This window comes from Toxorhynchites rutilus, chromosome 2 (genome assembly GCF_029784135.1).
Source record: "Toxorhynchites rutilus septentrionalis strain SRP chromosome 2, ASM2978413v1, whole genome shotgun sequence".
Classification (NCBI taxonomy): Eukaryota; Metazoa; Arthropoda; class Insecta; order Diptera; family Culicidae; genus Toxorhynchites; species Toxorhynchites rutilus.
This window is the reverse complement of record NC_073745.1, coordinates 286437509-286451325: the sequence shown is the minus strand read 5'-3', so window position 1 is coordinate 286451325 and position 13817 is coordinate 286437509.

The window sequence follows — 13817 nt, the reverse complement described above, 5'->3', positions numbered from 1 at the left end:
TCGCAAATTTTAGCGTATCCAATAAAGTTTTTGTGGAAAATTTTGCTAATCATTGTCATCTTGAAAGCGAAGTAAATGTGCAATATTCCCTTGCACAATTCCCTCCTTCTAATGATCAAATTCCCCACTAGGGGGGAATTCCCCACCGGTTGAAAATCACTGTTCTATATGAATACGAAAGCACTGAGTATAATTTCAAATCTAAATTCTAATCAGATGTTCATTCGAAAAAATGTGTTGAAAATAAGGACATTGGAATAATTTTTTTTTATTCTATACTTTTTACTCAAAATACGGTACAGATTGATGAAAAGACGGGACAATCAAAATAGGTCGAGAAAATGGTACGTTTGGTCAGCCTACTCAAAGCACTCAAAGTTTTGATTTTTTGGCCACTCAAGCTAAGTCCCAAAAGATCGATTTTCGGCCAAATTTTTTTTTCGAGATAACACCAGATCTAGGCGCTTCATTCATTTTTTAGTCATTTGGCATCGAAAAAAAATTTGATATTCCGAATTTCCCCCCATGAAAGATTTTCGAGGATCAGAAAATCAAAACTTTGAGCGCTTTGAGGCACCCCTAAATCATGTCCGATTGAGCTGTAACTTTGCACAGGTCATTTTTTTTGGCCCAATAAACGAAATGTACATGGTCGGTTTTTGAAATTTGACATGACCATTTTCGCTGCCACCCTAGTGTATACTGTATCTGTGGGAGCGAATTGAAAAATTTGATATACCAATAGTACAATACGCTGATAACGCATCAGGAGACATCGGGATTGTGTTGTGCAGTACCAACTTTGTTGTGTATCGTTAGAAATTGATAACAAAATTAATAGTTTGAATACACCAGCACCCAGAAAGCTTGAACAGTTCGATAAAAGTTTGCTGTTGTTCGGATATAACAGGAAGCTATACGGACTCCTGACGGTCTAACGAGATTTATTTAAAGATCTTTTACACGAACAATATAATCAGCCAAAAAAGCAATTAGCGCGTAATTTGTGCTCCAGAAAAAAAAACCTACAACATTTTTCCCGATTGCATGACGTACGAACTGATTGGGTTGAGTAGGGTTGAACAATTATGATGGGCCAACAATTTCTGTTTTCTCACTTGCGGTTCACAGCTTCTCATCACTTATCCGAAATTTTGCTGCCCATCAAACAACGATTTTTAACGTACCGGCTGTGAAGAAATTCAACAAAATAATAATCATGGGCAATTTCTCAAACCGCCCAAAATGGAAGCGCACGGTATTTTATGATATAATTATTGTTTCCGATGAATGGTAGTTTATTTGTTACTTATTATCTAATTTTATAATCTTCCCTGTACTGCTTTTTTTTTCTTAATTCTGTGTGTTTTTTTTGGTTCAACGCTGCACACGCTTGATATGTCGGTCCGAAGGTTTTGGGTTGCCCATTTGGATATTTGATCATAAAATTGTTTCTTTATATTCTCGCCGAAACGCTCCGCATTTCGGCCATGGGTAGCCTTGAAAATGAGAGGATATTAGAAATTACATCGGCTGTTTTGTGTGCCAATGATTTACAGCTCAGCAATCTCCGCGGCTCGGGAATCAAAAACGGTTAAAAACGTGCTTCGTTTTGGTGAGGTTTTGACGGGGCGAGTAGAAGACGATTGAATTCAAAACAATCGTTGATCAATCAGTAGAATCATCTTTATGATCGTCAAGAGGGGCGTTTTCTAGCTTAATCATTGTTTAGGCATCATGACGTAGACCACTGACTGTAAGCATAGAGTAATAACGATCAGAATGGATGGTGCAGCTACGAGTGAACCAACTCAAACTTATGAAATACAACAGTCAGAACGTCACAAATAAAAAAAAACGGATTATAAGAGAAAATGTTTTACACATTTTCACGTTCCACACAACATTGTTTCGGAAGGCTCTCGCAACTCTTCGCTTCTCAAACTGCTTTCGTTGGCGTGCTTGGAAATGGGGCTCACCGCGTGGACTTATTAAGGCCCATTTTATCTTGTAATTCCCTGGCGCTTCACTGTTTGGCTCGAATACTTCAACAATTCCTTCTTCGTTTCCTGTGTGATAATTGACCACACAGCCCTCCTCCCCTTCCACTTGCCACAACCAAGTGATGATAATTACCGGAAAAATTCCACGAGCCAGCAATCGAGAGGAAGCAAACCAAGGAAACGAGCCTCAAAATAGGCCGCCGACGCCGCCACTGATGCTGCGCTACGCTTCAACGCGGTTGGGATGCGCCACGTGGAGGAGTGTGCGCTGTGTACGGAAAACGGATGTGTGATTTACGTGTATGTTATCGTTTCCGGAATGTTGTGATGCAATATCACTGTTGTTCAATAATGCCGATTGGCGGTTTCTTTCACCTACATTATATCGGATTTTTATAACTGTGTTTGTTTTGGCACGAGATGTTCGGAAAACTCCGTCGTATTGTCGGTAATTCAGTGAGGCAACCCTTTTAATCAAATACAGATATGCGATCCTGGATTGCGATTGTTGTTTTCTTCGGTAAACATTTTTTCTTCGCCCAACCGATTTCCACCACTTGTTGGAAGTAGTGCAATTATTAATTATCCAGAGTTGCGGTTATGCAGCTATGACGCTGCCAGGAGGCTTATGATAAAGTGAGCGCATCGATGCCACCTTTTTACAATTGAAAGGAGATAACGTTCGAGAGAAGGAAGTAATGTCAGATGAATTTTATGGCTGTTGGTATTTTTTCGGCTCTCAGTCAAAAATTTGCGGATAATGACGCCATTGTGTGACGGTGTGTGGTAAAAAATCTACGCTTTGTTCCTTTTTTTGACGAATTGTTTCACTTGAATTGCTCTGAAGTGTGTGTGTCGTACTCATAAAGCTCCATCTCTACTCCAGTATTGTACTCGTGGCATCTAATGAATTTTATTTGTCAATTCATCAACGGGCTTTAAGGGCCCCAATGATGTACTTAAAAGTATATAAAAATCTAAATCTAAGTTCAAATCTGAACATGAATCAAATGACATCGTATTACAATTAATTATATCAAATTACAGTCATCACATATTGAAAATACACATAAAAATAATAATCACGTGTCAGTTTGTTCAGTGAAAAAAGAGATAAATCTCCGACGAAGAAGCGTTCGGGATAAATGGTAATCGAACAGCCTGGCTACCCTGTCGAAAAGTCTTTGCAGACCGCATAATTCACCGAACATGCCGTAGTTTGTACGTTGTGCGGGAAATCGTAACATCGAGTTATTTCGGAGAGCGCGAGGTCGAACGTTGAAATTTATTTTTTCCAGGAGAACGGGACAATCGATTCGACCTTGTAAGGTATCGGCTATCATCAAAGCCTTGGCTGTGTCTCTACGGGCCGACAAAGGTTCCAAGCGGATCAGCTGACAACGACTCTGGTAACTTGGTAATCGAAGGGGATCAGTCCACGGCAATCTGCGCAGAGCGCATCTTATAAACCTTCGTTGAACTGATTCGATCCTTTCGACACCGTTGTTGTAGCATACTCTAAGATGGAGCGAGTGAGGGAACAGTAGAGAGACTTAAGACAGTAGATGTCGGTAAATTTTTTAACAATCCTGAAGATGAACCCCAGAGTTCTGGATGCTTTATTGACCATGAATGTGATGTGCGGTTTGAAAAAGAGTTGCATGTCTAAAATGACACCCATGTCCTTGACTTCGCTGACACGCTCAATTTCCGTGCCGAACAGGACATAGTTGTGCAAAACGAGATGACGGAACATTTAGCGGGTTCACCTCCATTCGAAAATGGAAGTTGAAGGAAGCAACAATCTTCAATCGAACTGACCTGAAGGTAAATTTTTGAGGCCATCAGCATATGATAGCCGTGGACCTTCAATTACCAGATTTACGTCATTAAAGCATATCAAAAATATTACGGGGCCTAGATAGCTACCTTGTGGTATGCAGACGTAGCAGCGAAAAAAAGGCGTTGGCAATCACCTATAACGACGGCTAGTCGACGGCCAGTGAGATATGATTGGAACCATTGCAGAAGGTTGCCGTTAATCCCAAGCCTGTCAAGTTTGGCGACAGCTATACGGTGGTTCAATTTATCGAAGGCTGCAGTCAGATCAGTGTAGATAGCATCCGTTTGGGTATGCTTCAACATGCTGCCGGTGATGTAAGAGGTGAGGCACAGTAAACTTGTGGAGGTGGAGCGGCCCGTCGTGAATCCAAGTTGGTCAGTACTTATGTACGGTTTGCTGAGAGCATCTAGCGTCAATAGGTCATTCATGTGCGTTTTGAGAAAAGCTGAAGGAATACCGTCGGGTCCCGGGTTGAACGTCGTTTTGAGCTTTGAGAATGACCGTGAAGTCATCTCCGTATCAATGTCGAATCTACTCAGAGTTTGGCTAGAACGGGGGAGGTAGCTAGCGGCATGCCTGATATGATCGTCGGTCAATCTTTCATCGGTGAAAACACTAGCGAATTTTTCTGAGAATAGGTTGCAGATATCCTATTGAGTAGAGTTGAACGTAATAGACGACGACAGGCCAGCTTCATGGCGCTGCTCGTTGACGAAATTCCAAAATTGTTTGGGACGGGATTACAGTTTACGCTGTATTCCACGCTGATAATTCAGGAAAGATTGTTTCGCAATACGTTTGTATTCGTAATTGATTCTCGCATATTGGAATTGAAGAGTTTGTGTGCGGTATGTGGTGAACTTTCTCAATGCGGCCCTCTTTATGGATTTCATTCGACGAAGTTCGTGTGTTTGCCTCAACACACTCATCACAGAGAAACTTTTAGCGAATTCGTTTTTAAAACTCAGTTAGTTCCAAACTGACTCTGTATTGAAAAAACGTTTTCAGGTTCATGAATGCAGCGGATTGTTGGTGTGCGTTATATAGTCTGATTTGTTTATATTTGCGATGACAAATATAAACAGTGTCGACGTCTGGTGGCTATATTAGTGCTTGGGAGGTAGATTATTCTCTATCAGATCAGAAGGGTGAAGTGCAGTGTAAAAATATGAAAGTTCGAATAAAAATTTCTACTTCTTATTGTTTAATTACCTAACACATATAGTCCTGACACTCACTTAACCATTTGTCGATGCTTTTCCTGTTTGTCCCACAAATTATTATAATATAAAATCATCTTCAGATACAGTTTTCATTCCATATGTTTTTGCAATTTTGGAAAAAAAACCTCTTATTTTAGCACATAAAATAAATATTCGATACGTAAAAATAAATTTTCATTCATAATTTTTATGTTAAAAGCATGTTTATTTCACTTGAATATTCATCATTATTTTCGGGTCTCAATGAAAGCACACGATGCTTAACGCCGTCTATGCGAATATACTCTTCAAAATCAAGATCCGAATTGGATTACGATTCCAATAATACAAAAGCAAACGCAGCAAGTGTCATAGTCTTTCTTTTCAGATTTTCCAAAACAATACTCGGAATTTGACAGTTCAGTATGGTTGTATTGGTGAACTTGAGTGTGAACCCGTGAAACATCTCAGTGCGAAACTAACTGCTTTCGGGTTGAACCTAGTGCGACACTAGGTTGAAACTGAGTGAATAAAAAAACGTTTTGACAGCAGTTAGTGTGGCACTGAGGTTGAAACTGAATAAAAACGAATTCGCTATTTATTTCTGCTATGCGCGAAGGATACAATAAACAAACTGCAGCGCGCCAAGTGGTTGCCATAGAAATCATGTGGACAAAACAACATTAGTGAATAGGATAACTCATGATCAGAATTGAGGTCATTTAAATGCGTTAATTACATGGTTTAGCTATGTAAATCTGATACAAATGGTGTGCAAGCATGATGTTTTAAGTTTTTGTATTTGTAAGTATTATAATTCAGAAAAGGTCTGAATACGTACCAAATAATCATCTGGTGATTCATTAAAATGTTGTACTTAAAAGTATATAAAAATCTAAATCTAAGTTCAAATCTGAACATGAATCAAATGACATCGTATTACAATTAATTATATCAAATTACAGTCATCACATATTGAAAATACACATAAAAATAATAATCACGTGTCAGTTTGTTCAGTGAAAAAAGAGATTAATCTCCGACGAAGAAGCGTTCGGGATAAATGGTAATCGAACAGCCTGGCTACCCTGTCGAAAAGTCTTTGCAGACCGCATAATTCACCGAACATGCCGTAGTTTGTACGTTGTGCGGGAAATCGTAACATCGAGTTATTTCGGAGAGCGCGAGGTCGAACGTTGAAATTTATTTTTTCCAGGAGAACGGGACAATCGATTCGACCTTGTAAGGTATCGGCTATCATCAAAGCCTTGGCTGTGTCTCTACGGGCCGACAAAGGTTCCAAGCGGATCAGCTGACAACGACTCTGGTAACTTGGTAATCGAAGGGGATCAGTCCACGGCAATCTGCGCAGAGCGCATCTTATAAACCTTCGTTGAACTGATTCGATCCTTTCGACACCGTTGTTGTAGCATACTCTAAGATGGAGCGAGTGAGGGAACAGTAGAGAGACTTAAGACAGTAGATGTCGGTAAATTTTTTAACAATCCTGAAGATGAACCCCAGAGTTCTGGATGCTTTATTGACCATGAATGTGATGTGCGGTTTGAAAAAGAGTTGCATGTCTAAAATGACACCCATGTCCTTGACTTCGCTGACACGCTCAATTTCCGTGCCGAACAGGACATAGTTGTGCAAAACGAGATGACGGAACATTTAGCGGGTTCACCTCCATTCGAAAATGGAAGTTGAAGGAAGCAACAATCTTCAATCGAACTGACCTGAAGGTAAATTTTTGAGGCCATCAGCATATGATAGCCGTGGACCTTCAATTACCAGATTTACGTCATTAAAGCATATCAAAAATATTACGGGGCCTAGATAGCTACCTTGTGGTATGCAGACGTAGCAGCGAAAAAAAGGCGTTGGCAATCACCTATAACGACGGCTAGTCGACGGCCAGTGAGATATGATTGGAACCATTGCAGAAGGTTGCCGTTAATCCCAAGCCTGTCAAGTTTGGCGACAGCTATACGGTGGTTCAATTTATCGAAGGCTGCAGTCAGATCAGTGTAGATAGCATCCGTTTGGGTATGCTTCAACATGCTGCCGGTGATGTAAGAGGTGAGGCACAGTAAACTTGTGGAGGTGGAGCGGCCCGTCGTGAATCCAAGTTGGTCAGTACTTATGTACGGTTTGCTGAGAGCATCTAGCGTCAATAGGTCATTCATGTGCGTTTTGAGAAAAGCTGAAGGAATACCGTCGGGTCCCGGGTTGAACGTCGTTTTGAGCTTTGAGAATGACCGTGAAGTCATCTCCGTATCAATGTCGAATCTACTCAGAGTTTGGCTAGAACGGGGGAGGTAGCTAGCGGCATGCCTGATATGATCGTCGGTCAATCTTTCATCGGTGAAAACACTAGCGAATTTTTCTGAGAATAGGTTGCAGATATCCTGTTGAGTAGAGTTGAACGTAATAGACGACGACAGGCCAGCTTCATGGCGCTGCTCGTTGACGAAATTCCAAAATTGTTTGGGACGGGATTACAGTTTACGCTGTATTCCACGCTGATAATTCAGGAAAGATTGTTTCGCAATACGTTTGTATTCGTAATTGATTCTCGCATATTGGAATTGAAGAGTTTGTGTGCGGTATGTGGTGAACTTTCTCAATGCGGCCCTCTTTATGGATTTCATTCGACGAAGTTCGTGTGTTTGCCTCAACACACTCATCACAGAGAAACTTTTAGCGAATTCGTTTTTAAAACTCAGTTAGTTCCAAACTGACTCTGTATTGAAAAAACGTTTTCAGGTTCATGAATGCAGCGGATTGTTGGTGTGCGTTATATAGTCTGATTTGTTTATATTTGCGATGACAAATATAAACAGTGTCGACGTCTGGTGGCTATATTAGTGCTTGGGAGGTAGATTATTCTCTATCAGATCAGAAGGGTGAAGTGCAGTGTAAAAATATGAAAGTTCGAATAAAAATTTCTACTTCTTATTGTTTAATTACCTAACACATATAGTCCTGACACTCACTTAACCATTTGTCGATGCTTTTCCTGTTTGTCCCACAAATTATTATAATATAAAATCATCTTCAGATACAGTTTTCATTCCATATGTTTTTGCAATTTTGGAAAAAAAACCTCTTATTTTAGCACATAAAATAAATATTCGATACGTAAAAATAAATTTTCATTCATAATTTTTATGTTAAAAGCATGTTTATTTCACTTGAATATTCATCATTATTTTCGGGTCTCAATGAAAGCACACGATGCTTAACGCCGTCTATGCGAATATACTCTTCAAAATCAAGATCCGAATTGGATTACGATTCCAATAATACAAAAGCAAACGCAGCAAGTGTCATAGTCTTTCTTTTCAGATTTTCCAAAACAATACTCGGAATTTGACAGTTCAGTATGGTTGTATTGGTGAACTTGAGTGTGAACCCGTGAAACATCTCAGTGCGAAACTAACTGCTTTCGGGTTGAACCTAGTGCGACACTAGGTTGAAACTGAGTGAATAAAAAAACGTTTTGACAGCAGTTAGTGTGGCACTGAGGTTGAAACTGAATAAAAACGAATTCGCTATTTATTTCTGCTATGCGCGAAGGATACAATAAACAAACTGCAGCGCGCCAAGTGGTTGCCATAGAAATCATGTGGACAAAACAACATTAGTGAATAGGATAACTCATGATCAGAATTGAGGTCATTTAAATGCGTTAATTACATGGTTTAGCTATGTAAATCTGATACAAATGGTGTGCAAGCATGATGTTTTAAGTTTTTGTATTTGTAAGTATTATAATTCAGAAAAGGTCTGAATACGTACCAAATAATCATCTGGTGATTCATTAAAATGTTCAAATGAGGGGCACATTGACACCAATAGAAGGAGGATTTTATAATCTCTTAAAACATGTGAATCCGTAAAAATATATCATAAAACTACAGTAAATCATGAAAAAGGCAATTTTATTTATATGTTTTGAAACATTCGAACACCTGATTTGACACTGGTGCGTTGAATTAGATCATTCAAAATAGTGGACAAACCATGATCATATTTTCGACTGGACAAACCAAAATCATTTACCTTACTTCTGCTGTCTTTGTCGGAATAAGAAGCGCCAGATGGAGGCGGTAATGCAATCAATGCTCAATAGTGCCGATTGACGGCTGCTTTCATCTACATTATAATTAAATCTTATCACGTATGTTGTTTTTGCGTGAGATTCTCGAAAAGCTCGATCATATTGTCGGTGAATTAGTGGGGTAACCCTATAATCAAATCTATAAATGGGGTTCTGGATTGAAAATATGTTGTTTTCTTCGGTTAATGTTTTTTTTTATTTTAATTTTTTTCGTCCGATATGTTTTCAACATCCGATGGAATGTTTTAACTATTCAACAACTCTTCTATGTTTAGTTTGTGTTCATTGATCATCTGTAACCAAGTAAACTTGCCTCGAAAGCGCTCTCAGATGTCTCCTCTAATGCAACTTCTGCAACCTCTGTCGGAACTGGATGCGCTACATGAAGGAAGATGCTGTGTTATGATTTCCGGGATGCTGTGATGCAATCAATGTTCAAAAGTGCCGATTGACGGCTGCTTTCATCTACATTATAATTAAATCTCCTCACTTCAGTTGTTTTGCGCGGGATGCTTGAAAATCTGGATCAAATTGTCGGTAAACCTGTGGGGCAACCCTCTAATCGAGTGTATGCGCGATTCTCGATTGAAAATATGTTGTTTTCTTCGGTAAATGTTTTTCCTGCCCAATATGTTTCCAACACCCGATGGAAGTGGTTTATTGGCGGCAACCTCTGTTGAATCTTTTGTTCATTATTGAGATAATTAATTGAAGCATTTATAGATTTGCGGTCTTTATCTTTGAAGTTGTTTCTGGAAGCTATTAAAAAGCGAATGTATAGATTTAATATTAGAACGGAAGTTAAGCCTGAGAAATGAGAGAAATGTCAGATGATAATCACGGCATTGTGCAACATTTTGTGGAGAAAATCTACAAGTTGTTTTTCCAGAAAATATGTCATTTCTCCATGTAACTTCTTTAGCTCATTAGGTAATCGCCTTTCACTAGTCTGATGTTTGTGTTTCGTACTCATAAACCCACATCTCGTTTTGAGAATAACGTTTCTGACGATGTCATCGTGATCTTGATTTCGCAGCAAATTCAGATCTTTCGTTCATCGGTACCAACTTGTCTAGAACGGATCCACACATAGAATTCAAATCATTCAAAAGAGAGCTTTATTTTTCCCTAATCAGTCTACACTCATTTCACTTAATCGACGTTTTCGACAACCTATAAAGGCAACCAAGGAAGTGAGCCTCCAAAAAGTCCGCCGACGCCGCCACTATTACTGTTGCTTCTGTCGGAATGGAGGAGCGCTATATTTTAATATCCGAAACGCTGCGATGCAATCAATGTTCAATAGTGCCGAATGGCGGCTGCTTTCATGCACATTTTAATGAAATCGGATACATCAGTTGTTTTGGCGTAATACTCAACCGTTTGTCGGTAAATTAGCGACTAAGGCCTCCGATTAAATGTAAATGCGATTCTCGATTTAAAGTATGTTTTCTTCGGTAAACTTTTGTATGTTTTCCTTTAATCGAATATATCTGGCGTTCTCGGTGGGAAATGTGTTTTTTTCATCAGAAAACGCTTTTGTTGCCCAATATGTTTTCAACAACTGACGAAAGTAGTGTAATGGCGGCACATCTATCGAATATTTTGTTCATTGTCGGCACAATTAACTGAACGATATGTACCCTTGCGGTCACTTAGCTTTGAAGCTCTTACTGGAAGTTGAATCGAAATGAATGGAAATGGAAAATGAATGGAAATACTTTTTGAATATTCGAACGGAAGTAAGGCTCTATTGAGCGACATATCGTGGAAACATAGATTTTCTGATCTTGGCACATTGAACAATCGCCATTAACCTACCTGAATTGTATGTGTCTTACTCATGGAACCACATTTCGCCTCCAGTACTCCAGGATCTGACAATCGGCTAAAGTCTTGAGAATTTCGTCTCTGATAATGTCAAAGCGGTCCTGGATTTGCATGACATTCAGAACCATTAGCTCCAACTTGTTTATAACGGATCCACAAATAATTGCGTTTTGAAAAGAGGTTTATTTTTCCCTGATTAGTCCACAGTTATTTCGTTCTATCGACGTTTTCGACAGCCTGTGAAATCAATCGAGGAAGCAAGCCTCCAAACAGGCCGCCACCACTGATGCTACTGTTCCTTTTTTTATGGGAATGGAGGAGCGCTATGTTTTAATATCCGGAACGCTGTGATGCAATCAATGTTCAATAGTGCCGAATGGCGGCCGCTTTCATCTCCACTACGTCAGATGTTTTGGCATAATATTGCCCGAAAAACTCAACCTATTATCGTCAAATCAACGGATAAAGCCTCCGATTAAATGTATATACGATTCTCGATTGAAAGAATGTTTTCTTCGGTAAACTTTTGTATGTTTGCTCTAATTGAATGTATATGGAGTTCTCGATTGGAAATAAGTAATATGTTTTAAAAAACTGATGAATGTGGTTTAATGGCGGCGCATATATTGCTGCGGAATGGAGGAGCGCTATGTTTTAACATCCAAAACGCTGTGATGCAATCAATGTTCAATAGTGCCGAATGGCGAGTGCTTTCATCTACATTTTAATAAAATCTGATACTTAAGTTGCTTGGCGTAATATGCCCACGATTCTCGATTAAATGTATGTTTTCTTGAGTAAACTTTGATGTTTGTCTAATCAAATGTATATGGAATACTCGGTGGGAAAAATGTTTTTTTCTTTAAGAAATTGTAATGGCGGCACATCTTTCGAATCTACTGTTCATTGTCGGCACAATTGATTGAAATATATAAAACCTTGCGGTCATTTAGCTTTGATGCTTTTTCAGGAAGTTGGATCGAAATGTGTATGCACGGAAATCATTTTTGAATATTTGAACGGAAGCTAAGCTAGAGAAATGAGAGAAATGTCAGATCGGATCGTAAGTGTGCCATACACGCTCAATATAACTGTGTAAATGTATACCGAGAATTTGTAATCTTAAATCTTCCCGCTGAACCATTTAAATTTTTTTAAAGTACTACAGTCAATGGTCTTAATGATAATTTTGATCGTCATCTGTCATTTAGTTCGTTTACAGCACCATTAAAACAAGTTAATTTTTCTTGCTCGGCTATTTTTCATATGCATAATTCTATTGGTCAAAAATAATGTGTGAAATTTTGTGTTGGAAACGAAATTTCTTGTGCCGAAACGTAAAAAAAGTGGAAATACATTTGGTTACACGGGCGTATTAATGGTACGAGGCATTCAAAGACTCCCGACTCCCGACGATATGCCACATCAAGGACGACCTGATGACCCTACTGATGAAAAAATGGACAAAATAAAAGAAATCGTCATTTGACTTTGAGAGTGCCCGTGAATTGCATATCTCTCACGAGACCTTTCGTCATATTTTGGTTGATGATTCGGGCATGAGAAAAATTGCAGTACGACTGGTACTCAATTTTTATCAAAAATGTCATCGTTATCAAGTGGCTGAAGACATGCTTAAACGATCAAATTCTGATCCCACGTTCATCCAACGCATAACTACTGGTGATGAGACCATAATATAATTAAAGTTCGTCTACAAAAGTACAATATTGTTGCACAACAGTCAGATTTTTACAACATTTTGTTTCCTCGAGGTGTTTTTCGGAAAAACATTACATATGCGCGTTGTACTCATAAACCACCACCCCGTCTTCACCAATAATTTGTTTAATGCATCCTGGATCGAATTGGGTCTAGAAAATTAATTCTCTGAAGATGTCAACGCGATCCTGGTTTTGCAAGAAATTCATATCCACGGCACCAGCATGTCTAGAATCGATGTATGTAAAATGCATAATTGATAGCTTTCTGATGATTGATTCATTATTATCGGCCGTTTCTGTCATTTCATCGATGTTTTCGTCGTATTTTGACGACTAGTAACCGCAACTGAGAAAAAAGCTCATAATAGACCGCCACAGGTGCTACTGCCAGAATGATCAATCTGCCGACCGTTTTGTATCGTATACTTTTTTTTTAGTTTCGGTTTCGGTTTTTAAGATGAAGAAACAAACAAGAAGGTCAGCACTACGAACAATACGCATTCCATTTGATAATTAAACAGGACGATTATAGTTTTTTCGAGAGATGTAGCACATTCTGTGAGAAATGTCAACTACATCAGTCGTTTGATCGGTAGGTTTGAATTGACCTAACATGATATATCCTAAACCTCTTATAATTGTATTTACAGATATTGAATTTAGTCAAATCCGAAATGAGTTTCATAAAATAATTAATTCGTGATAATTCAACTGTTATTTTGCGCGAAGAAAAAAATCTCAGAAGGAAACGTGAATGATCAAAATTATTTAAGGGCGTATTCTTGTCTAGTAATTTGAAAAAAGCGAATCTTTTTTATCCAATTTAGACATTCAAGAAAACGCGAAAGATCTTTTCTAAAATCCTAATATTTACCGAGTTATAGCCATTTTTTTTATGCGGTATCTAATCTAGTACGACAAAACTTCTAACGCGTTTTTCTCGAAGCCAGTTTTTTCAAATTGCACACGATATCTCAAGTTTTACTGAACTGATTTATGCGAAATTTTGTGTGGATAAATCTTTATACATCTCTCTATCGAACGAACCAACAAAATAAATCAATTTTTTGATTTTATTATTTTTCAAAA